Consider the following 27,614-nt stretch of genomic DNA (forward strand, 5'->3'; position numbering starts at 1 on the left):
TGCCTACAGCAGCAGTTTACCAAAACTTCATTTCTTCCAAAGGTGTGCTAAATTCTTTAGGGTTGCTCTGTGTTTTTGACTTTTAAATTACTCTCTCATAAAGCAATCTTCTTCACCTTTGTTACAAAATATGTTTGTTATTTTTACTTCAAGAATGTTTCTAGATAGACATCATGGCACATGCCTGTAATCCTAAGTATTCAGGAAACTGAGGCAGGAAAAATCTCAAGTTCAAGGCCAGATCCTATCTCAAAAAAAAAAAAAAAAAAAAAGGATGAAGATGTAGCTCAGTGCTCAGTAATAGAATGTCCCAGGCATCAATCCCTAGTATCGCAAATAAATCAAGTACAAAAATAGAAAAAAGAATGTTTCTAATCATAAGAAACGCCTTAAATATATAAAGTCCTACAAAAATACAAGTGCTAACTTATAATCTAGGACAGAAAAATGCTCTAATTTTTAAAACACAGGTTTCATTTTTTTTTATTGCCAAAATTTTTACCAATTTGTTTTGATTTAATTTTCACACTTTTATTTAAATCCTGTCAATGAAATAGAAAACATATATCTTAAATATTTTACTAAATATATATAAGCGATCTTCTTTTTCCCGGCACTGATGCCTGCATTCCTTGTAAGCATATAAATAATTGGACTGAAGTAAAAAGATGGCATTAGCATAACGGAAGGTTTACAACAGCCTTATTCTTAGTCCAGAAAAGTGATCAAAGAAATCTGTCATTAATGTTTAACGTCGAAAAATATTTGAACTTAATCAGACCAAAAAAGGATGGCTTCTGATGAGATACCATAGAGGGAAAAAAAAAAAAATCTTAAAAAAAAAAACGTAACCAATATAAGACTTACAATTCACCAAAGTATATGAAGGACCAATCCTGATTTTCATGCTATGCTTTCTACAGAGATGTTGACCCTGAATTCCTCTGTTACTGGTGCTTATTTCAATAAAAAGGATATAACACAATTATCCTACAAGATCACACAGGGAGAGGTGGAAGTAAAATCCATGGGAATCTAAAAATTTTCTTTCGGTTACTAAATATAATTCTTTCAGACTCAACTCTAAGAACAACTTCTGAATAACACGAATCCAACAGGCTTTCTTATTTACTTGCCCTCTGACAAAGACATTGAGATAAATGAATGAAAATTAGAATTTTGGATGTTCTACAGTTTATTGTATCTTATCTTTGAAATAATGTGTGAAAGTACATAACACACACCTGTGCTCAATAAATAGATTAACTTCTCCTGGTTCATCATAACATTCATTTGCCTAAGCTATGTTATTTATGGTTAACAAACTACTAGGCCCATGAATGGAACCCAGGACCCTTTTTTTAATAGGGTAATCTCTAAAACTGATGTATTTACAAGGAATACAGACAACAAAACAAACATGTACATATGAGAGGATCTATACTCTGTTTTCAAGTTATCCTGACTTCTTTGTTCAGATCTCTTCACAACGCCTTCCCTTTTTTTGTCACTATTCTCAAGTACACTTGTACTAAAATTTTTCACAGCAATTTTGACAAAGTTTGCTTATCTCTCTGAACATCTTTTTTCTAAAAAGAGAGAGAAAAAGAGAGAGAGAGAGAGAGAGAGAGAGAGAGAGAGAGAGAGAGAGAATTTTAATATTTATTTTTTAGTTTTCAGCGGACACAATATCTTTGTTTGTATGTGGTGCTGAGGATCGAACCCGGGCCACACGCATGCCAGGCGAGCGTGCTACCACTTGAGCTACATCCCCAGCCCTCTGAACATCTTTATTGTCATTTATAAAGGAAAAAAGTTAGACTAAACAATTCTAAAAACCCTTTCCATCTAAAGTTCTAGAATTTCCTTCACTATATTTTAAATTACCCTATTCTGCATATATGTTCTTTAAAAATATGAAGAGTATTTGTAAAAAAGCTAAGAAAGAAGTTATCAAATATTTGGTCAAAGTTAAGGCATATAATACTATAATCTATGCAAAACTACATTCCATAGGATGAAAGAAGTAGTTATATTAAAAAGTATAAAGATGTGAAATTTGGCATGCAGATAAATATGAAACAAAGGAAGTGATAAATCTGTAGGATCATGTAGGATTCTACATGAAACAAAGATGAAATAAATGTTATTTAAGGAAAGAATAAATACTGTCAAGGTGAGGAAATACATGGCAAAATCTCTCTCTGCTTGGATTGGTAAAATCTTGAAGACATAACTGAAAAGAAAACATTTCACTGTATTTACTTAAAAATACTCACTGAATATGTACTAAAGGAAAATTTAATCACAATAACTTTACTCACTACAAGGTATCTGAAAGGCTTTACTCAATACAAGGCTCTCAGTAGTTTCAATATCATTCATTAAAAGCCATATAGATATGAAGAATACCCACAGATTTGTTTCTTCACCAAGTGATGCTACAGGGCCATAAAAAAAAGGTAGACTACTAAATTTACCTTAACATTAACCTAAATGAAGATATTAATCTAATGCAGATATCTCTAGCATTTCTCAGCTCAAAACATACAGGTATACCCCAAAATTGTCTCACTCACATTGGTGAACCTGAAGAATATCCATAAAAATATCTAAGGATCAATGCTCTAAGGCAAAAAAAAAAAATGCTTGTACTGGTATATTCCATAATGCCAGAGTTTGTGATGAGCTTTTCCTAAAGTTTAAAGTGCGTTGTTTAGATAAAATCACTCTTTTCCAAACTTAGTTTCTGAAGTATGTTTGAAATATTTGCTACTATACTATTAAACAGGGCTTTTAAAAAAAATCTTTTACACTGCTGTGATTAGACTATCCTTTAGTAACTATTATGCTCTGAAAGGCTATAAAATTAACAAGCTGTGTTAAGAACAAAGGGTAACACGTTTTCTAGGTCTATCTAAAGATATGCATGGCTTCTTTGCAATCCATTAGCACGGTTAATATGAGCAAGTATATTAATACAGACTTTAAAGGTAGAGATTCTGCCAGTAAAGCAAACTCAAGATTTGATTGTCTGCTCTGGAATCTGTCTTCTTGTTTCATTTACATTCAATAATATTTGAAATAAGGTACATACACCAGAAAACATTTGGTATCATGATCTACAATTTTCATCTAAGTATTTGGAGAACATAAAGTAACATAAAAAGGACCTTAGCCTCACCTCACTTAAGAATACAGCAATGTTTGTTAGCAAAATGAGAATCTAAATGCAATAAAGGGAATTATTTGTCTAATAGGATAAAACAGGTTAAAATTCTAAACAGGATGATATGTACAGTGTTGGTTTTTCAATTATGTATAAGGAGGACAATAACCTATCCATAAAACAAAAATCACCATCACCATCATTTATTTAATACCTCAGACTATTTCTCAAAGAATTCCACAAAATCTATTCTTATGTAACAAGAGAATTCATACCCTTTCAGTTAGACAGTGGATCTGAAAATTTTGCCAAAAGTACTTAATTTCTTTTGAAGTCCTATATTTTACTTTAAAAATTCCTGTATATTTTAAATGTCTTTCCATGAAACAGTCTTGTCTATTTTAATATAAAAAGTTTACACACACACACACACACACACACAATTTTGTGTGTGTGTGTGTGTTACTGGGGATTGAATCCAGTGGCACATCCATACCTCAGCCTCCTGAGAAATTGGGATAGGCATGTATGTGTGACCTCATATGGCCCTTTGTTCACCTATTCTAAAATTTTTAATAAAACTAATGTTTAAGAGAAAGGCCTTTTATATGACCTTACATATCTCTAATAGTCTCCCAAATACTCCAGGAATGAATACTTTTACACTAATATGAAAGACAAGGCCAAGTCAACAAAGTTTCTATCCCAGAGAGAACTGTTGCTGCAGCCCACCTAGGGATCAACAAGATTAAGTGTCTTCCCCCATAATATCTCCTACTTGGGCATGTTGGTTGCATTTTGGAAAATATAAATATCAAGCAGAAAGGGGCATATTCCTTCTGAGCAAGAGTAACTGCATGGTGGGGGAAAAATGAAGACATTTAAACATTAAAAAAATATTTCAATGCAATCATCTTAACTCCCTCAGGATAAATTTCAACATTTGGTTGTTATTTAAAGTGTACTGTGTAAGACTGGAAGACGCCACATCACACGACACAGATCACCAAAGAGGTTTCCGCTTTATTACAAAAGGCTGAGTGTTTATATAGGTCTAAGGAGAGGTCCAAGGGCTGAGGTAGATAACAGGTCGCCCGTTTATTGGCAAGCTCTTCCATATGTCAGTTCCAGAGCCCAAGAAGTTAATTCTAATTGGGGCTAAGGCTTCCCACCAGCAGGGTTTGAACATGGGCGCTGGCAGGAATGTTTCACGCCAGTGAAAGAAACAAAGAGGAGAAAGAGGGTCGTTAGACGCCATGTTTTCCCAACATACTGCCTAAAGGTATCAGGCAATTTCAGAGATCAAAGATCCAGTGATCCATGTTCAAAAGGGTCGAAAGAACTACAAGCCACTATCTCTTAAAGATTATACATCATGACCAATTGGGATTTATTCCAGGAATTCATAGTTGGTTCAACATCTAAAAATTAATTAACGTAAGATAACCTATCAACAGAATTTTTAAAATGATCATCTAAATAGATATACAAAAGCATTTGAAAAAAATCTAATAGCAATTCAATATCTTTTAAAAAAACAAAATTCAGTAATAGAAAGAAGGAAACTTCCTCAACCTGAGAAAGTTCATCTATTAAAAAAATCCATTCCTAACATCATACTTAACAATGAAAATTTGAATGTTTTCTCATTGAGTGCAGGAACAAGAAAAGTATGGCTGCTTTTACCACTTTGATTCAACATAGTATCAAATAATACTCACGGCAATAGGAAATAAATAAAAAGAAAGCAAGAAAGACACTCAGATTCTAAAGGAGGAAATAAAATCATCTCTATTTCCCACAATATGATTCTGTATAGAAAAAAAAACTTAGAACCAAAAAGGAATGAAGAAAATAACTTCAATAAAATAACTTCAAGAAGAGTAAGACATAAAGGGATAAATTCAATGGAAGCTCAAGACTTATATCAGAAAACTACAAATCATTGTTGAAAGAAATTAAGACCTAAATTAATGAAAACCATGTTTATTGTTACATGACTTAAAATTGTTAAGATGGAAGTGCCTGAACTGATGTACAGATTTAATGCAAACAATCTTAATGACCTTCTCTACAGAAGTTTGTCCTAAAATTTACATAAAAATGAAAGGGAATACCTAAAATATTGGTGTGAACACAAGACATATAGGTCAACAGAACAGAATGCACAGTCAAAAAAAATCCTTCACAGTTACAGTAAATTGATTTTCAATTGGGGTACTAAGAAAATGGAAGGATGAAAGGAAAAACAGCAGTCTTTTCTACAAATAGTGCTGGGATAACTTCCTATCCACATGTAAAAGAATGAAGTGAGTATTTATTTTATGACATATACAAAAATTTAGTCTAAATGGGATCAAAACCAAAATATTAAGAGCTAAAATAATAAACTCTTAGAAGAAAATACAAGCATAAACCTTTAAAACCCTGGATTGGACATGGTTTCTTAAGATACACTAATAACACAAATAACAGGAGAAAAATAGACAAATTGAACTGTATCAAAACTTATACTCTAAATGATGCTATTCAAAAGAAAAAGGAAAAAACCATGCATAAAATGGGATAAAATATTTGTAATTAAGAGATCTAATTATATATGAATATATTTTTTAAAAACTCTAGGAACTCAATAATTAAAAGATAACTCAATTTAAAATAATATGAATAGATATTTCTCCAATGTAGATTGCCAAATGGCAAACAAGCACATAAAATGATGTTCAACATCATTAGGTAAATGAAAATTAAACCCACAATTAGATATGACTGCATACCTATTAGGATGGCTAAAACAAAAAAGACAAAAACAAATGTTACTTGAAGCTATGGAAAATATGGAACCTAATACACTGCTGTTAAGAATGTAACTTGGTATATCTCTTTTAGAAAACATTCTGGCAATTGCTCAAAAAGGTAAACAAAGTTATCACATTACCAGCTCATAGGTATACATCTTACAGGATGAAAATACATATGTACAGAAAAACTTGTACATGTATGTTCACAGCAGCATTTCCTGTAATAAGCTGAAAGTAAAATAGCCCAAATGTCTACTATAGATGAATAGATTTTTAAAATATAGCATTGTCCAATAATGAAATATTATTTAGCAATAAACTGAAATAAGATACTGATACATGCTATATATCACAAGGATAAACCTTGAAATAACTATACTGTTTAAAAAATTTGAATTAGTTTTAAAAGACCATATATTGTATTTATTCCATTTATAAGCAATTTCCAGAACAGATAAAGTAGTTACCTATAGCTGTAAAAGGCTGACAGAAAGTGGGGAGTCACTGCTAACGTATTGAGACAGAAGTCTTGACTCTAGTGACTCAATTTTGTGAAACAGCCATGCCAACTAGAAAGGTCATGACGGGGGCAAGTTGTTTTTCCTTTTGTTGTGGAAACCCTCAAGAACATGGAATTATCTAACTGGGCTCTCTTTCTATAACTGGGGTAACTGGGCTCTGTTTCTGTAACTGGGCTTATTCTGATTGGTTAAGCCTCCCACCACCTGACTACAACCTCCTGCTTCTGTGACGTGGCTTACTTGTATTGGCTAAACCCCCTAACATCCCCTTTGTGTGTCTGTGTGTGTGTGTGTGTCTGTGTGTGTGTGTATGTGTGTGTGTTTTGGTTTTTTTTTTTTTTTTGGCTTAAATACGAGGCCAAACTGAAGGGGGTGCACCAATCTGACCATCATCTTGCTTTTAGAGAGTAGAGTGTCCGCCGCTGGCCAGCAATAAAGGCTTAATTGGAATGGCAATGTGTGGTCTGAGAGTTATTTGAGGGCCTCAGTATGGTAAAACACTAATGTGCATAGGGGTTCATTTTGAACATTTAACTACATACATACAATATTCCTACTAAGGAATGATTTTCTTGTTTCCATTTAAGTATAAGTGGATAAAAACTCTAAGAATTTTAAGGTAAAAAGTAGAATGCATAAATTTCCTATACAATTAATAAGATACATTAAGATATTAAAAAATGGAAATGACAAAATGAATTTGAATATAGAGAAAAAGATTAGATATAGATATAACTGAGCAAGATACATACAGTTTTTTAAGTCTTGAGAATAGGTCACAACTTTAAGGAACAAAACATAGGAAGTACTATTATGATATACAAAACTAAAAGTCAATTAAACATCTGATTATTTAAACACATTTAATTGCCCCCCCAAAATTAACTTCACTGATTAAAGTTACTATTTACTGTTTCTCTTTCAGTTCAGGTAATATTCATTTTATGAAGTTGCCATAATCTTAATACCAAAATTTAATAAGGATATTATGGGAGGAAAACATTATAGTCCAATTTATCTAATAAATGTAGCTTAAAAATCCTTTAAAAAGAACATCATCTACCCACTATTGAAGTAGAAGAAATAAGGATTAGACAAAAAGTAAGGCTAAGAAAACAGAATTTTAATTTAAAAGTTCCACATACTTTTCCAGGCCTGTCTTTCCCTAAGCCTATATCCCTTCCAGGCCTGTTATTCCCAAATTTCTGGAAAATCTATAAATCTACTTGTGCACTATTAATTAACCACCCAATAAATAGATTATGCAAAGACAGATGCTATACTTTGAGGATTCTATAAATTAAGTGACTTTCCAGAACTATCTGTCAATTAGATAACAAAGACCACATCAGACTAAGAATCCTGAGATTTGACCAGATCACCAGAAACTGTCTTGAGATATCACCAGAAAAATATTACCAGACTGGTAACATTCTTACATTCTTTCCCATACCCACCCAACACCAAGTTTTCTTTAAAAGAAGAGACTGGCACCCTAAACCATACCTTTCACTTTCAAGATGGCTCAAATTCTCCCTTGAATGCATATTCCTTACCTCTCTCTTAAGACTACGCACATTCTCGCTTGAATGTATACCTACCTTCCTAAATAAACTGTCTAAGCCTTTGACTGGCACTTGCTAAAATTCTTTTCCATTAAGTATGCCAAGAACCCTGATGGTGTTGAGTCAAGTTCCCCCTTCCCTCCAGAAACTCCTCAGAGACTCTTCTTCGGAGACACCTCTTCTCAGGTGACACTATCTCTATTTGAAATTGACTGGAGGTCATGGCCAGAGCAAGAAGGCAAGAAAAGAAAATGTATACAGACTGGAAAAAAAAAAAAACTATATGCAGTGGACATCATTATGTATATGAAAATATTCAGGAATCTACAGAAAATATATAAGGTAATTTAGGAAAACCAAAAAAGTAACCCAGTGGTTTGTGTCTCCTGGTATTCATGTCCCTGTTTAACTCTCTGTCACTGAGTATAGGCTGAAACAAGTGATCCTCAAAATTGATAAAATGTCATATCTAATATTAGGTGACAAAAAATAGTGTCTTTTATCTTGCTTATTCTTCTGTCTTGCTCGTTCTAATGGAAGCTAGTTACCAAGTAGTGCTGAAGGGGCTACTTGCTTTTTTATTAGTGCTTACAGTAAACTGGGAGAAGAGAAAGATATACTGAAGGAACAAAAATATTAAACTAAAAGGAATGAGGATTTATGATTTCAGAAATTCTCAGGCTCTCCACATAATAAAACACTAAAATTAAGAAATGTCATATGAGCAAATTTCAAATCCAGGATACCACCAGAAGAAACATGGTCTAAAGATAAAGTCAAGGATAAAATGTTAAGACTTCAGAAAGACTAAAGTTGATAACTCAAAACAAACATCAAAAGATGTGTTCAAGAGATTAAGGTTGGGCCTCACAATTGCTTTAATGTTTTCTCTGATATATGGAGGCTGACTCATAGTAGGGTAAGGAAGGGGAGCATGGGAGGAATTAATGAATTCTAGATAGGGAAGAGGGTTGGGAGGGAAAAGGAAGGAGCAGGGGATTAGCAATGATGGTGAAATGTGATAGACATCATCATCCAAAGTACATGTATGAAGACACGAATTGGTGACAACATACTTTATATTCAACCAGAGATATGAAAAATTGTGCCGTATACATGTAATAAGAAATGTAATGCAGTCCGCTGTCCTTTTTTTTAAAAAAAAATTAAAAAAAAACATTACTTTAAATCAAACAAGAGTCTTAACAGTGTTTTAAGCTAAGGTTTGTACAATGAGAAGCCACAGAAAATACAGGTTTTTTTTTTTTCTTTTCTTTTTTCTTTTTTTTTTTTTGAGACAGGGTATCACTAAGTTGCTTGGGCTGGTCTAGAACTTGTGATGATCCTCCTGCATCAGCCTCCCAAGTCACTGGTATTACAGGTATACACCATTGTTCCTAGCTACTAATTCAGATTTTAAAGTATTAATCAGTTATTTTAAATTCATCATCACTGTTCAATGTCTTTATCTAACTACATCTTCAGTTGCTCTGTCTCTTCTATACTGGTTTCTTTTACCTCTACCTTTTCCTTCATATTTTACTGATATTTGTACATTTTAGTAAGATAGTAGGGACTGAGGTATATAATTCCAATTACTAATAAGTGGCAGAACTTTCCTTTACTTAGATTTTCAGTATAGGGATTTTGTTAGTCTATCAAGAATAGGGTGGGTTTGCAGTTTATAGTTACTATGATGACCCTCAGGCTTCAAATTTCTCCAGGCACAACTTTCCTTCAGGTGGGTCAGATGATCTTTTTTGAGGTCAGCTCTACCCTCAACTTTGTCTTCCCACCAAAAGGGTCTGGTGAATGAGTTTCTACTCTTAGCAGACACTTGTTAGTATGGTGGTAGGGATCTGGGTTGGGGTAGTTTCTTTTATTGTCTTTCTCACTATGCCTGTGATAATTAGTCTCTGTATGTCTTGAGTCTTCAGAAGTGCTCCTGTCTTCCTACAAGTTCTGGGACCTATAAGTACTCTAAGTACTCTGCCCTCTCTCCTGGTCCCCCCACCCCAACACATACACACACACACACACACACACACACACACACACACACACACACACACACAACAAAACTCTGCCACAGGTAGTTTTTATGAATGCCCTAAGGACAGTATGTTGCTCCTCCTCCTGAACTTTGTTTTTTGATACAGAAGGGAGATAGAGGAGAAAGATCCAGGAAATATTTCATGTCCTTTCCATAGCAACTGCTGTTCTGCTCCAACTGACCTGCACCAAGGGGAATGCCTTATCAGAGCTTTCCTTTTGTAAGGGGATAAATAGATGAGAATAGCGGGAACATGAGGTTAAGAGAATAATTCTATAAAATAAGCCTACTATACTGACTCCCCATGAAACTGGTCTTGAAAATCAGGATCAGGTCCTCTTTCCCCCAGTGTTGAAGATTAAACATCCAAGAAATGCTGAGGCAAAAGCAAAAAGTAAATTTTATTTAAGAAATAAGAGAGAGAGAGAGAATGAGAGAGAATAGAGGAGAGAGGGAGAGAGGGAGAGGGAGAGGGAGAAAGAACGAGAGAGAAAGAGAGAGAGAGAGAGAGAGAGAGAGAGAAAGTAAGTCAGAGTCAGTCAGTCAGTCTTCCAGAGAAGAGGAGGTCCAGAGCTTGAACCTAAGGGAGTGGGGGTATCTTGCCCCTTTTGTAGATTTCAGGTTTCTTTTCTTCTCATGCTCCCTCCTCCCATCCTGCCTATGTGGCTTGTGTTGGAAAATGTGATACTTCCCCTCCCAGTAGGCTATTAGCAATCAGGTGACTAGGATTGCTATTTACTCATTTCCTTTTCTTTGATACTCAGCTACCTGTTCTTTGCCCTGGTGTCACCCACATGCTTTCCCTGCCAAAAAACCTACAGTGCTGCCTGGCCTAGGAGACAGAAAATGTCATATTTCTCAACAAACTAAGGCAGGGGCAAAAAAGACCTGGAAGTCAATGTAGGTAATGAATAATAGGGGTTGAGAAGAAGGATAGTTATCAAAGAAACACCTCCAGATTGCACTTTTCGGCCCAAGGAGTTACCAGCAATTACCCCCTGTGCTGTTCCTTCCTGCCCTTAGGCACATACTTAAAGAAGAAAAGAGGTGGGGACTATTCTGGGAAATATATATATATATGTATATGTGTGTATATATATCAATCTCCTCCATAGGCATCTAGAATAAATAAAACTTGTTTTCTACACTTATTTCTACGGTGTTTAATCTTTAGCACCGATGGTGAGTTCCAAGACTTTATCAAAAGGGCTCTCACTATGTGGGACAAATAGAGGAAAAATGTGTTAAGAGAGTTCAACCTCCCTTTATATTTGTAGTTCAAGGGATTACCCACACTTACCTGCCCACATTTGGCCCTCACCAAACTACTGTCTATTTGCAGTTGTGTCTGCCCCAAGTTAGCACTCAGACCTATCTTTCCTGTCAGCACAAGTCCCCTTAGATTTCAGGTTAGTTCGTTGGTTACCCTTCATCCTCAGCTTACCCTTCAACCTCATAGTTTCAAGAAATATCCTGGGCTTATAGTTCTTGTTCCACCGTTTTATATATTACTGTAAGACTAAGAACAACATTCTCTAAATAATTTAAGCCTACCTACATAATTATTTACATATACTTATCTACTTGTTTGGTATTTCTTTGGTTTTGCTCATATTTCCCTAACATCTGCCTTCAATTTCCAAAGCTGGTACAATTTTGCAACAAAACATAAAACAACATTAGATTATAACCCACAGAACTATGATATTAATTATAAAAGGGGAAAAATAACTTTACAATGGAGAAACCTGGCAGACACCATCTTAATCGGGTGCCTAAGGGAAACCTCATCAGTTAAAAAAAAACTTAATTTCAGATAGTCCCTGATCAAACAATCTGAAAAGGCGTTGGTATTCTTAGCCCTAAATACAGAATCTGAATATAATTAAGAGAAAACAGACAGATCCATATTAAAGAACGTTCTATAAAATATATAACTAATACTCTTTTAAAAAATATCTAGATTATGAAAAACTGAAGAGCTATCACAGGTTAGCGATGACTAAGGAAATGTGACAACCAAATGCAAAGTATGATCCTGAACTAAATATTAAATCAGAAAAAATGATATTAATAAAATGACATTGGTGAAATATGAATAAATTCTACAGTTTTAGTTAACATTATTACATGAATGTTAACTTCTTAGTTTTTATAACTGTACTACTTGAATTGAAAAATATACTGAACACTGGGTGAAGCATATATGGAAATTCAATCTTAGTAACTTTTCTGTAAATTTAAAATGAAATCCCACCTAAACATAAGCAGTGAGTGTATGGATGAGGGTGAAGGTGAGGGAATGGAGTTTCCATGAAGGATTTTATTTTATCTGCAGTTTCATTTTTTAAATTGCACAGTTTTAATAATTATGTAATTTCAAGTAAATTAAAAATGGAAGGAAAAAGACACTAAAGTGAATAAGGATGCATTTATTTGGCCTCTGAAAAAGTTAATATAAAATAGCTCTGACATACATCCAGTTACCTTTGTTATATCATGGATTATTAAATTACTTTAAAATCCATTAGAATAAAAACATCAGTGTAACATAATAAATTATCTTTTCCACAAATGCTTTGAAAAAAATCATCACATAGCAAGTGAGCTATGACTGTTTTTCAGTCAAAACCTGAAAATTAATATGGTAAGAACAACCACTTTTAGTTACAAAGTACTAATCTGAGCATACCCAATTCTCAAATGCCATAATTCACCTCACAGTTCCAGTTTTGAGGCTGCAACCTAAATTTAGTTCTCATATAAGGATTTCTGATAACCTGTGTCTTTCACCCTTCCCTTATTTTTCCCAAAGATTCTTCATTTTTCCTATTTATTTCAGGTCTAAGAAATCTGAATTCACTACAATGGGCATATAAAGATGAACTATGAAAGAAATTAATTAGCATATACAAGCACAACGGTTAAAAGCACATTACAATGAAAAATGCCTAAGACAAGACTGAAATGCTATGGCCCATATGTCATACATATGCTTACAGTGATGACATTACCACTTTCCATAACCAAAACATGGCCCAAGCATAATTCTGGATAGATCCTTCAGCGTCAGAGATTACCCATACTTATCCATACTTATATGAAAAGGCTTTGGTTTTCTTGCCATAAATGAAGAATCTGATTCTATATACTTATATGCCACTGTACATTGCCAGATGCCATGAAAAAGGGAAAAATAATTAGTAGAAAAAAACTAACTCCTTTTTAGTCTGGTCAGAACCATGATAAAGACTGTTGAGTGCATAATAGTTACTCAAAAAAATTCTTTTAATTATAGAGTTCAAAATAGAACATCTGAAAATAAAGTTTGGCACATTAACTACATGTTAAACTCCACTGAAGTTAAGAGAATGCCTTTCTACTTAACATAAGTTAAAGATTCTTTCTCTTAAGATTTTCTATTTAATCCATCATAAAGACTATTGTATACCAGCCTCCTGCCCCCCAAAATCCATAAAGGCTTTTAATGGGAAGACAAAAAAGAGTCACTGAAAAATTAAAGTCTAACTTTCCTATTGTACTGCAATAGATATTTAACTATAACCCAAAAGTCAAAATTAAAAAAAAAAAACAGAAAAATATAAAATAATGATCTACTCATTTTACAATGGAATCTAATGGTGCTACAGTTTCTATTCTTCTTCTGAGAAAGGTCAAGTAGAAATAGCAAACTACCCTCTGGGAAAAATCAGAGTACCTGGGCCTAAAAAAGAATGCTATCCTCAGATGAGTTAATGCATAAATATTTACCTAGGAACAACACATTATTTGGCATTGGGGCACAGGACATGAAATAGTGAGGGAGTTTTGTTTTCAAGCTTCTTTAAATATAGTTTGTGTACATCAAAAATTACAACTGTGATCAAGATTGTTTAAAATGTTAAAAAGTCTATAGAACACTTTGTGCATTAGTGCTTGGTACTCTTCTCCATCTTAAAAGTTTTATTAAAAAATACATATAAAGAAAATGGTCACCGTCTTTCAGCACAAACTACAATATTTTGCAAAGCCATTAATTTTTTCAAGTGCCCATAAAAAGCATTGCTTTCCCCATCTATGCAAACAATTCATTAATTTTACTGTAAAAGACTTTCTGAGGTCACTTAATTCAACAACTTCAAAAAAATAAGTCTCTCTATCCTAATATCTCCCAGAAAGATCAATCAATATCCCAGTTATCCTTCTTCAAATGTAAATCAATGCTAGACACCTCAGGGAAACCCCTTAATTTACTTGAAAGCCATATATCAACTAATCCCTTAGCACTCTCTTCTACAAGCTAAATAATTCACATTACCCCTAATTTATCTTTGTGGTATCTATTCTTCATTAGCCTGTACATTTTTATTCACATTTGTAGTCTATTCTTTCATTACTATAGTTAACCCAAATCAAAAAGTTCTTTGAGTATAAACAGATTACTAAGGAGGCATTTGTAGATTATTAACTCATATCAGACTTTTAAAACTGTTTTCTTGAATTTTTTTGCTGGTTCACATTCAGGTAATTTAGCTACAAGATATAACTAAAGAACCAGGGATTAGCCAGGCACCATGGGCATGTGCCTGTAATCCCAGCAGCTCCAGAGGCTGAAGTAGGAGGATCATGAGTTTGAGGCCAGCCTCAACAACTCAGTGAGGCCCTAAGAAATGTAGGGCGACCTGTCTCCAAATAAAAAATAAAAGGTCTGGGGATGTAACTCAGTTGTTAAACACCCCTGGGTTCCATCCCTGGTACAAAAAAAAAAAAATGAGAGAGAGAGAACTATGGATCCTTTTTATTTTATTTTATTTTTAATCTATCAGGTCTAACTAGAAAGTCTTTCTCTAATATAAATTTCCAATTTTCCCTGAAATAATGTCAGTGGATTTGCATAAGAGCTGAAATTCTTAATATATGTTATACTTGAATATATGATAGGAATATAACTTTTCTAAATCTTTTGACACTTTTCCTTCATTTGGTTTGAATTTTAACTCAACTAGGTATATAATTATCCTGTTCTTATCACCATTATATTTTACCCTGTTCTTACCTATTATGTCAATTCTAGATTTTGTTTACATCTTTTATTCACATTTATTTTCATTTAGAACCATCAATAGATCCTTTAGGAATCTTTTTGATTCTCATATATAACAAAAACAAATATACTAAGAGGGTCTCATGAACAGGGTTGCAATAAATCCCTCCACAATAGAGGAAAGCCACTCGAAATGGGAACATATATGGTTTTCCCATTTAACACTACTAAAAAGACCCTGGTTGTTTTTCTGTAGTTTGTTTGTTTATGTTTTTAATACAGGTCTTGCTCTTGTTAGGATGCTTTAAACCTTAAAGGCACCATTAAAAAGAAGCTATAGTTAGCAGTTTGCCTTTATATTGCACGCCACTACATAGTTGAACAACATGCTATTTGTTTTGTACGTTGTGCTGAGAACTAATGAATATTATATCATTTTGAAAATATACTTGACAATAGCATGTAGGGGGTGTCAAGCACATTCATCTCAGTAATCCTCCCCTGAAATAATGCCAGTGAATTTGCTTACAAGCTGACAGTATTTTAAGTATGCTACACTTGAATTTGTCATAGAAATATGTAAGTTTTCTAAACCTTCTGACACTTTTCTCCATTTGGTTGGAACTTTAACCATAACTGAAATGTCATTCTTCATAGCTAACTTTTTTTCTGAAACAATAAACTAAAAGAACATTTAAAACTACAGCCTTGTAATCATTTTCTACTAATACCTCATAATTATTTTCTATTTACTCAAAAGTCTATTGACTTAAAAAATAATATACCAGGAAAGGCAGGTAGAACACAAAAGCAAACACTTTTTCATCATATTTTATATATCATGTCATATTTAACTATGAAGCTACGTGTTTATTCATAAACAAGGAAATACATCTAAATATCCTTTACTCAAAGACAACACTTATTTTTCCATCCAGTACTGGAGATTGAACCTAGGGGCTAACACATGTCAGAGAGAACAGTTATCCTCAAGAAGAGGCAGGCTGGTGTGGAATGACAGAACCTGTGGTGGGTGAGAAAGGCATCTAACACAAGGGAGCAGATCAACACGTGGAGTCAGAGGCAAAGGTAAGTGAGCACAACCACCAGGGATGGACTGGTATAGGATGTGAAAGCCTAAGTAGAGGGGGAGAATATCCAAGTAGTAAAAAGGACCCAACATCAAAGTCAGAACCAGAGGGGAGTAAGGAGGGCATTCTGACAGAGCTCAGCCTGGACTAGAAAACAGAAAGAAGAGAGCATCCATGGGAAGGCGATCAATGGACTAGAATAGAGAGTCAGAGTTCCAGCAGGGTAAGGGAGGCTTCTGAGAAGTAGAGTGATGAAAAACAGAGGTGGAGGATTAATGGCATACAGGGTGACTAAATTGAAGAAAGAAAAGAAAATTCTCTATGTCAGGTAAGAGAGTTACAATTATAAACACTTTTTCAGTCATTTATGAACATTTACCAAGACCATGACCATTGACCATCTACTAGACCATGAAATAAATTTTAAAAAATTTTTTAATTGGTCTTTCAACATAATAGAACCAAACTATATAAATGTCATTGATGGAGAGAGAAAGAAAAATTTCCAAACACTTTAGACATTTTACAACACAGTTCTAAGTAATCCACAGATGAAAGTATCAAAGAAAAATTTTAAAAACACACAGAACTGAACTGAAAATACAAGGAGAAAAAAAAAGCAGATGCAGAGAGCCATTTGTGAATGGGTCAGATTATTTAATACTACTTCCTTAAGATAGAGAAAGGATGATAAAAAATATGTTTGAGACAGCTTCTTAGTGTTTTAATTATTTCTCTATTAAACAGAGTATAGAAGCATTCCTTCCTTGATAATGTTAAATTTGTACATTTTAGGTGATATGTAAAATCTTTTTAAAGATTTTTCTCAAAGTTTTGAAAAGCTATTTACAAAAATCATGGTGTAATATGATGCAGTGTTTTTTTCTTTAAAAAAAATTAAGCACATATGTAGTTAAGAAGTTGTTCCACATTTACAATTTAATCAAATAATTTTAAAAGAAAAAAGAAAAGAAAATACAAAAAGGGGATTCACTAAGGTTTTCAGTAAAAATATTCTAAGAAATTTATAGCACTAAATACTTACATTAAAAAGAGAATTAGTCTCTTAAGTTCCCACCTTAAAAAGAGTCTAGAAAAGGAAGAACAAAGTAAGCCAAAAGCAATAATAAGGGAAGAAATAATAAAAAGCAAAAAATTTTTTAAAAATCAATAAGTAGAGAACAGGAAAAAAATAGAGAGGAAAAATCAATGAAACAAAAAGTTGGTTCTTTGAAAAGTCTGTAAAACTGATAAACATAGTAAGATGAGAAAGATACAAATCACTAAGGTGAGAAATAAAGCACTACAGATTCAATGGTCATTAACAGGAAAATAAGGGACTACTATTAATAACTTTATGCTCATAAATTCAACATTTTTTAGAAGAAATGGAATAAGTCTCAAAACCACAAACTCTCAAGGCTCAGTCAAGATAAAACTGACAATGTGAATAACCTTATAACCTTTAAAAGACTGAACTTTTAATTTTAAAAAAATCTGCAAAAATAGATCTTCAGGCTTAGATGGTTTCACTGGAAAATATTAAGTAATAATTAACAGCAATTCCCTACCATTTGTTCCAGAAAAGAGAAAGGAGGGGACATTCCTGAGTAACTTATTGAGTAACTATGATACCAAAATCAGACAAAGATAGTACAAAAAAGAAAACCAGATCAATATTTCTCATGAAATTTAGTATAAAAATCCCCAACAAGATAGCAAATCAAATTCTACAACATATAAAAGAAATTATAACAAGTCAGATTTATGACAGGTATGCAAATCTGGTTCAACATTCAAATACCAATCAGTATAATCCAGCATGACATAAGCTGAAGAAAACTCATATGATTATATCAGTTGACACAGAGGGGGAAAAAGCGCCCATCAAAATCCAGGAAGTAATCTGAGTAAAAACTAAGAATAGAGTTAGGTATAAGTGGTGTATTCCTATAGCCCAGGGAGACTTAGGCAGCATGACAGCTTGAACCCAGTAGTTCAGGTTCAAGAAACAGCAATACCTCAACATTTTTTAAAATTTATTTATTCTAATTTGTTATACATGACAGCAGAATGCATAGTTCACATGAAGAGAACAATAGTACACATACAGAGAACAATTTTTCTTACCTCTGATTGTACACAAAGTAGAGTCACAACATTCATGTCTTCTTACATGTATTTAGGGTGATGATGTCTATCTCATTCCACCATCTTTCCTACCCCCATGACCCCTCCCTTAACCCCCTATTTGCCCTATCTAAAGTTCCTCCATTCCTCCCATGCTCCCCCCCCACCTCCATTATGGATCAGCATCCACATATCAAAGAAAATATTTGACCTTTGTTTTATGGGGATTGACTTACTTCATTTAGCATGATATTCTCCAACTATATCCATTTACCTGCCATGATTTTATTCTTTCTTTCTTTTTTTAAGCCTGTTTTTGTTTTTACTGGAGGCTCAGGTGGCACATGACAGTTCATAAAATGGCTTCAGAGGAAGAGGGTTGAAGGAAAACAAAAATAAATTGGATGGGAAAGAAAAGCAACCAGAAGGAGGTAAGAGCTGGCTGGTTCCTTCTCAGCCTGACTTAGGGGAAGAAGTTGATGCCTCTGAACATAAGGGATTTTATTCTCTTTTAATGCTGAGTAATATTCCATTGTCTATATACACCACAGTTTCTTTATCCATTCATCTACTGAAGGGCATTTAGGTTGGTTCTACAATTTAGCTATTGTGAATTGTGCTGCTACAAACATTGACGTGGCTGCATCCCTGTAGTATGTTGTTTTTAAGTCCTTTGAGTATAAACCAAGGAATGGGATAGCTGGGTCAAATGATGGTTCAATTCCAAGTATTCCAAGGAATTTCCATACTGCTTTCCAGATTGGATGCACCAATTTGCAGTCCCACCAGCAATGTATGAGTGTACCTTTTTCCCCAACATCCTCGTCAACACTTATTGTTGTTTGCATTCTTGATAACTGCCATTCTGACTGGAGTGAAATGAAATCTTAGAGTTAGTTTTGATCTGCATTTCTCTAATTGCTAGAGATGTTGAACATTTTTTCATATATTTGTTGACTGATTGTGTATCTTCTTCTGAGAAGTGTCTGTTCAGTTCCTTGGCTCATTTATTGATTGGGTTATTTTGGATTTTATGTGTATGTGTGTGTGTGTGTGTGTGTTAAGTTTTTTGAGTTATTTATATATTCTAGAGATTAGTGCTCTATCTGATGTACATGTGGTAAAAATTTGCTCCCATTTTGTAAGCTCTCTCTTTACCTCACTGATGGTTTCTTTTGCTGAGAAGCTTTTCAGTTTAAAACGAAACCATTCCATGTACTGATTCTTGATTTTTGCACTATAGGAGTCTTGCTAAGGAAGTTGCAGCCTAATCTGTCACGATGAAGATTTGGATCTACTTTTCCTTCTATTAGGTGCAGGGTTCTTGTCTAACTCCTAGGTTCTTGATCCACATTGAGTTGAGTTTTGTTCATGGTGAGAGATAGGGACTCAGTTTCATTTTGCTGCATCTGAGTTTCCAGTTCTCCCAGCACCATTTGTTGAAAAGGCTATCTTTTCTCCAATGGATGTTTTTGGCACCTTTGTCTAGTATGAGATAACTATATTCATGTGGGTTTGTCTCTGTGCCCGCTATTCTGTACCACTGGTCTACATGTCTATTTTCCTGCCAATACCATGCCATTTTTATTAATATTGCTGTGGAGTATAGTTTAAAATGGTATACTGATGCCAACCTGCTTCACTCTTCTTCCTAAGGATTGCTTTGACTATTCTGGGTATCTTATTTTTCCAGATGAATTTCATAATTGCTTTTATATTTCTATGAGGAATGTCATTGAGATTTTGATTGGAATTACATTAAATCTGTATAGTGCTTTTGGTAGTATGGTCATTTTGACAATATTAATTCTGCTTATCAAAGAACAAGGGAGATCTTTCCATTTTCTAAGGTCTTCTTTAGTTTTCATTGTAAAGGTATTTCATCTCTTTCATTAAGTTGATTCCCAAGTATTTTTTTTTTTTTTGAGGCTAAATGGGGTAGTTTTCCTAGTTTCTCTTTCACTAATGTACAGAAATGTTCTTGATTTTTTTTTAAAGAGAGAGAGAGAGAGAGAGAGAGAGAGAGAGAGAGAGAGAGAGAGAATTTTAATATTTATTTTTTGGTTTTCAGCGGACACAATATCTTTATTTGTATGTGGTGCTGAGGATCGAACCCGGGCCGCACACATGCCAGGCGAGCGCGCTACCGCTTGAGCCACATCCCCAGCCCCCTGTCCTTGATTTATGAGTGTTGATTTTATATCCTGGTACTTTGCTGAATTCATTTATTACTTCTAGAAGTTTTCTGGTAGAATTTTTTGGATCCTCTAGGTATAGAATCATGTTGTTGGCAAATACTGATAGTTTGAGTTCTTCTTTTCCTATTTGTATCCCTTTAATTACTTTCATCTAATTGCTCTAGCCAGAGTTTCAAGAACTATGTTAAATAGAAGTGGTAAAAGAAGGCATCCCTGTGTTGTTTCAGTTTTTAAAGGGAATGCTTTCAATTTTTCTTTATTTAGAATGATGGTGGTCTGGGGCTTAGCATAGATAGCTTTTAAAATGTTGAGATATGTTCCTGTTATCCCTAGTTTTTCTAGTGTTTTGAACATGAAGGGGTGCTGCATTCTGTCAAATACTTTTTCAGCATCTATTTAGATGATCATATGATTTTTATCTTTAAGTCTATGTGATGAATTACATTTATTGATTTCCGTATGTTGACCCAACCTTGCATCTCTGGGATAAATCCCACTTGATTATGATGCACAATCTTTTTGATATGTTTTTGTATTCGATTTGCCAGACTTTTATTGAGAATTTTTGCATCTATGTTCATTAGAGATATTGGCCTAAAGTTTTCTTTCTTTGATATGTCTTTGTCTGATTTTGGGATCAGGGTGATATTGTCCTCATAGAATGAGTTTGGAAGTGTTCCCTCTTTTTCTATTTCATGGAATAATTTGAGGAGTATTGGTATTAGTTCTTTGTTGAAGTTTTTTATAGAACTCAGCTATGTATCCATCTGATCCTGGGCTTTTCTTAGTTGGTAGGCTTCTGATACCATCTTCTATTTCATTGCTTGAAACTGATCTGTTTAACTTGCGTATATCATCCTGATTCAGTTTGGACAAATCATATGACTCTATAAATCTGTCAAGCCTTTGATATTTTCTATTTTATTGAAGTACAAATTTTCAAAATAATTCCTAATTATCTTCTGTATTTCTGTAGTGTCCATCGTGATATTTCCATTTTCATCATAAATGTTAGTAATTTGAGTTTTCTCTTTCCTTCTCTTCATTAGCATGGATAAGGGTTTATCAATTTTATTTATTTTTTCAAAGAACAAAAATTTTGTCAAATTTTCAACTGTTTCAATTTCATTGATTTTAGCTCTGATTTGAATTTTTTATTTCCTGTCTTCTACTGCTTTTGGTGTTGATTTGTTCTTCTTTTTCCAGGGCTTTGAGATGTAATGTTAAGTCATTTATTTGTTGACTTTTTCTTCTTTTAAGGGATGAACTCCATGAGATGAACTTTCCTCTTAGTACTGCCTTCATAGTGTCTCAGAGATTTCAATATGCTATATCAATGTTCTCGTTTACCTCTAAAAATTTTTTAATCTCCTCTTTAATGTCTTCCACAATCCTTTGTTCATTCAATAGCATAATATTTAGTCTCCACGTGTTGGAGTCGCTTCTATTTTTTATTTTATCATTGATTTCTAATTTCATTCCATTACGATCTGATAGAATGCAGGGTAATAGCTCTACTTTTTTATATTTGCTAAGAGTTGCTTTGTGGCACAATGTATGGTCTATTTTAGAGACAGATCCATGTGCTGCTAAGAAAGTTTATTCACTCATTGATGGATGAAATATTGTATATTGGTCTGTTAAGTCTAAGTTATTGATTATATTATTGAGTTGTACAGTTTCTTCATTTAGCTTTTGTTTGGAAGATCTATCCAGTGGTGAAAGAAGTGTGTTAAAGTCACCCAGTATTATTGTGTTGTGGTCTATTTGACTCTTTAACTTGAGAAGAATTTGTTTGATGAATGTAGATGCTCCATTGTTTAGGGCATATATATTTATAATTGTTATATCTTGTTGATGTATGGTTCCCTTAAGCAGTATGAAATATCCTTCTTTATCCCTTGTGATTAACTTTGGCTTGAAATCTACTTTATTTGATATGAGGATGGAAACCCCTGCTTGTTTCCACAGTCCATGTGAGTGGTATATTTTTTCCCAACCTTTCACCTTCAGTCTATGGAAGTATTTTTCTGAGATGAGTCTCTTGAAGGCAACTTATTATTGGGTTGTTTTTTTTGAAATCCAATCTGCCAGTCTATATACTTTGATTGTGAGTTTAGGCCATTCACATTCAGGGTTATTATTGAGACATGATTTGTATTCCCAGTCATTTTTGTTTATTTTTTATTTTTAACTTGATTTGGTTTCTCCTTTGATTGGTTTTTCCTTTAGTGTAATACCTCCCTTTGCTGATTTTCATTATGGGTTTTTCATTTCCTCCTCATGGAATATTTTGCCAAGGATGCTCTATAGTGCAGAGTTTCTCACTGTAAATTCTTTTAAATTTTGTTTATCATGGAATATTTTTATTTTGTCATCAAATCTAAAGTTTAATTTTTCTGAATATAAGATTCTTGGTTGGCATCCATTTTCTTTCAGAGCTTGGTATATGTCATTCCAGGATCTTCTAGCTTTCAGGGTCTAAGTTGAAAAATCTGCAGACATTCTAATTGGTTTCCCTGTATATGTAATCTGATTGATTTCTTTGGTGGCTTTAAAAATTCTCTCCTTATCCTGTATGCTAAGCATTTTCATTATAATGTGCCTTGGTATAGATCTGTTGTGATTTTATACATTTGGTGTCTTGTAAGCCTCTTGTTTTTGATTTTTCAATTCATTCTTCATGTCTGGGAAATTTTCTAATATTATTTCTTTGAATAGATTGTTCATTCCTTTGATCTGTAATTCTATGCCTTCCTGTATCCCAATAATTCTTAAATTTGTTTTTTTTTTTTATGTTATCTCATAATTCTTGAATATTCTGCTCATGGTTTCTTACCATCTTCACTGTGTGGTCAACTTTATTTTCAGGATTATATATTTTGTCTTCATTTCTGAGGTTCTATCTTCCAAGTGATCTAATCTGTTGGTGATGCTTTCTATTTAGTTCTTAATTTGGTTTATTATTTCCTTCATTTCAAGGATTCCTGTTTGTTTTTAGGCTCTATGTCCTTCCTGAAGTAATCTTTTGCTTCCTGTATTTGCTTATGTAGCTCTTTATCGAAATAATATTTTGCTGCCTGTATTTGCTCTCTTATCTCATCCTTTAATTCATAGAACATTTTATTTATGTACAGCCTGAACTCCTTCTCTATAATTTCTTCTGTTCCGCTGGCCATAATTCTAATGTAGTATCTTGGTTTGTTTGAGGCACCTTCTTATCTTGTTTTTTCATGTTGTTCATGTGTCTTCTCTTCTAGCACTGTGGATCCGAGGTGTTACAGTTTTTAACCCTATAGTATCCCTGCAGGGTTCCAATACTTCTCCTTTAAGGGGGAGAACAATATTAACAGATCCCAATACAAATAATATACAGCCTTAAACCAAATACCTGCTATTAAGAAATTTATGGTTTTGTCACAATCTACATTATAAACAGTAGGATTGCAAAAGGGTCTATAGTTTCTGATGGTGGACAAATAGAGAACCAGGGGTGGGATGTAGAATGAGGGGTTAAGGAGGTATGAGGCAAGGATATAGAGTTATTAGATCTTAGGAAGCTTGAGAGAAGAAGAAGTTGGCTAGTAGCAGGAGAAAAAAGAGAAAATGATTTGGGGGGAGATATGTAAATGGGAAGACAATAGAGAGAGTACAAAAAGCAAACATAAAAATTAAGAAAAAGTAAAAATGTAAAAATAAGAGAGAAAAGAATATACAATACAACTGTAATATACTATTCAGACATCCCAGTCCTTAGTAGCTTGATTCATGAAAAGTACTTGGTTTCACAAATGTTGTGGATGTGAAGGTGGGAGAAGGAAGGAAAAAAAGAGAGAGAGAAAAAAAAAAAAACAATCTTGAAGGAAAATACAAGGATTGTTTTTGTTGAAGTTCAGTATCTTTCCTGCTTCCCTTCTCATCCAATAGGTGAGGTTGTCTGTTGTTTGCTGGTAGTTCCACCCTCAGGATGGTAAAGGTTATTAGGGTGAGAGGTCTGGCTTGGGGGCAGAGCTCCTGGAGGTGGGATATAGTACTTGCTAGTCCCTGATGGGAGACTACACCCCAAGGATCTCCTTTGGGGCCCACTAGTATGATGTGAGACTTGGTCTTATCTCCTTATATCGGCTGTAGACCTCACAATTCCTGGTCTCTAATTTAGTCTCTAAACTGTATCTCACTCACCCTCTCCCTTTCTACTTCCTAATCAGGAACCTCTTTCTCTGAAGGTCTTATGGCCTGTGCTCTGAGGACTGTGCACCTGTGGTGGAGAGCTATTTAGTAATGGGCAGTTCAGGGCCAGGCTTTGCAATCTATGGACTGGCTGTGTACCATAAGCACTGTGCCAGGTTAATGGCTGCGGGGGATAGGGCGGAGTTGGGCACTATAGGTACCTTGATATTGCTTCTAGGCCCCAAGCAGGTGTCCCAAGCTGGGAGTTGCCCCAACTATAGATGGTGACAAAGGTATACCAAGATGGAGGCGGGTGCTTTCACAGATGGGGTGTAGGGTCAGGTTGGGCCAGCTGGTAGCACTGCGTGAGAGTGTTCAGAGATGCAGCTCTATGACATGCAGTGTTGTGGCTGGCGGTGGTCTCCAGACCCTGTCCAGTGTCCCCAGGTGTGTGTAGGGGACTATGATAATGGCTATAGTGTCCCAAGATGGAGGCTACCAGGGGAGTCCCATGTTGGTAGATGGGGGTCCACATGGGAGCAGCAGCCAGGATTCCTGTGCAGGTGGGCAGTCAGGGATCCCTTGCACGTGTTGATGCCAGTGGTCCTACTCAGGCATGGTGGCTGGTGGGTGAGCTTCTTGGAGTTCCATGCTGTCACTGAGGTCTGGAGACCTGTGTGGGAGCAGCTGTGGGGGAGTCTTCTAATAACTTACAGAGAAACAGTATTCCCACTACTAGAATCCCAGGTCACAGAGTGACACAGAATTCAGCCTCCCTCTAACATGCCATCTTCGATCCACTCAACTCTTAAAACAAGAAAATAAAAACAAAAAACTAGGAATAGATGAGAAACTCATTCAATCTGATATACTATCAAACTATAAAATTACAGTAGTTAACATCAGACTTGATGATAGACTGAATGCATTCCCACCTAATTTTAGAAATATTACAAGAATGTCCTCTCTCATAATTCCTATTCACATAGCACTGGAAATCTTAGCCAGCAGCATAAGTCAAGAAAAGGAAATTACAGACATATACTTTGGAGAGAAAGTAACAAAAGTGTCTATTTGCATTAATTATAATTATGAAAAATAATAATTATGTCATAATTTATAACAATAATAATTACGACATAAAAGAACCTCAAGGAATAATAGCAAAACTAGAATTAATATGTGAATTCAGCAGGGTTTCAGAAATCAAGATTAAAATATAATTCAATCACGTCTATATACTATCAACAAATATATAAAAATCCAAATTAAAACCATAATACCATTTATAATTACCCCAAAGAAAGTATTTAGATGTAAATGTGAAAAAAATGTGTATAGGACCTATATCCTGAAAGTCACAAATATCTATTAAAAGGAATATAAAACTTCAATAATTAGAGACTAGCATATTCATGGATTAGAAGACTCAAGATAGGAAAGACTTCATTTCTTCCTAAAACTGATCTATAGCTTGATGTAATATATATTAAAAAATCAGCAGAAAGAGTTTGACAAAGTCATGCCAAAATTATTACAGAGTTATGAAAGAGTTTGACAAAGTCATGACAAAATTGGAAGAGAATCATAAAGTAGAAGGCATCATTCAACTCAGTATTAAGTTTTATTATTCTGCATCTGTAGGTAATTAGATCTCTGGAAAAGGGATAAACACCTAGATCAATGCAAACCAAGGAACCCAGAAAGAGACCACACAAACATGACCCATGCTGAAATCTGGCAAACATTCACAAAATATTTCAACAGGACTGGGGATGTGCTCAGTCAGTGGTAGAATGTTGATCTGGCATGTGCAAGGCCCTGAGTTCAATCCCCAATATTAAAAGAAAAAAAACAAAAAAACTCAACTTAGACATCACCAGTATGCAAAATTAACTCAAAATGAATCATGAACTTAAAACAGAAAAAAATGTTAGAATTATCTAGTTGAGATGAAAAACTTTTGTTTTATAAACTTTTTGTTTTTATAAGACTTTTTGTTTATCCTGGGAAAGGATGAAGAGGCAAGCTACAGACCAGAAAAAAATAGCTGGAAACTACATAGCCTACAAAGGATAAATAACATATAAAGAACCTCAAAATCCAACAATAAAAAAGCCCAAACATCCAGTAAGAAACAAGGAAATGAATAAACAGACATTTCACTGAAAAAATACAGTGGAAATAAGCATATGTAAAAATGTCCAATCTCACTGGCCATTAGATAAATGCAAATTAAAATCAAGATGAGATATTAGCAATAAGCACCTATGAGACTTGCTAAAATAAAAATTAACCACAACAAATTTGTTAGCGAATTCAGAGGACCTAGACCTCTCTTGCATTGCTGAGAATATGAAATGGTACAATCATTGTGGAAAATAGTTCAGTAGTTTCTTACAAACTTGCACTTAGGATACAATATCCCAAAAAATTATATGTTTACACAAAACCTATACATGAATGTTCAGAGCAGCTTGGTTTGTACCTGTCCAAAACTAGACACAACCCAAATGTTCTTCAAAAAGTGAATAGTTAAACAAACTGTACTACCTCTACACTATGGAATACCATAGAGCAATAAAAAGAAACAAAGTATTAGAAAATGTAACTTGGATGGATGTAAAGAGAATGATGATTGAAAAAAAATCCCATCTTAAAAAGTTACACACTATATGATCCCATTTATACAACTTTTTTGAAGTAATAATTAGAATAGATGGAAAGAAGATTAGTGGTAGCTTGGTATTAGGTAAAGGGCTAAGAAGGAAAATAGTGTCTAAAAAGACCTTATAAGTGTATTTGTTAAAAAGATAACAAGAGTGATCCTTGTAGCAGGACTGCTTTATATAGTGATTGTACATAAAAACCC

The 27,614-nt window shown here is 34.1% G+C and overlaps 1 protein-coding gene across 12 annotated transcripts in view; it reads right to left on the minus strand.

The window, feature by feature from the left end:
* The window catches only part of Kiaa1328 (KIAA1328 ortholog), a 254,580-nt gene that overhangs the window by 210,979 nt on the left and 15,987 nt on the right, over positions 1–27,614 (minus strand). The gene's annotated exons all lie outside the window — the stretch shown is intronic.

The sequence above is a fragment of the Ictidomys tridecemlineatus genome, chromosome 13 (assembly GCF_052094955.1).
Source record: "Ictidomys tridecemlineatus isolate mIctTri1 chromosome 13, mIctTri1.hap1, whole genome shotgun sequence".
Lineage (NCBI taxonomy): Eukaryota > Metazoa > Chordata > Mammalia > Rodentia > Sciuridae > Ictidomys > Ictidomys tridecemlineatus.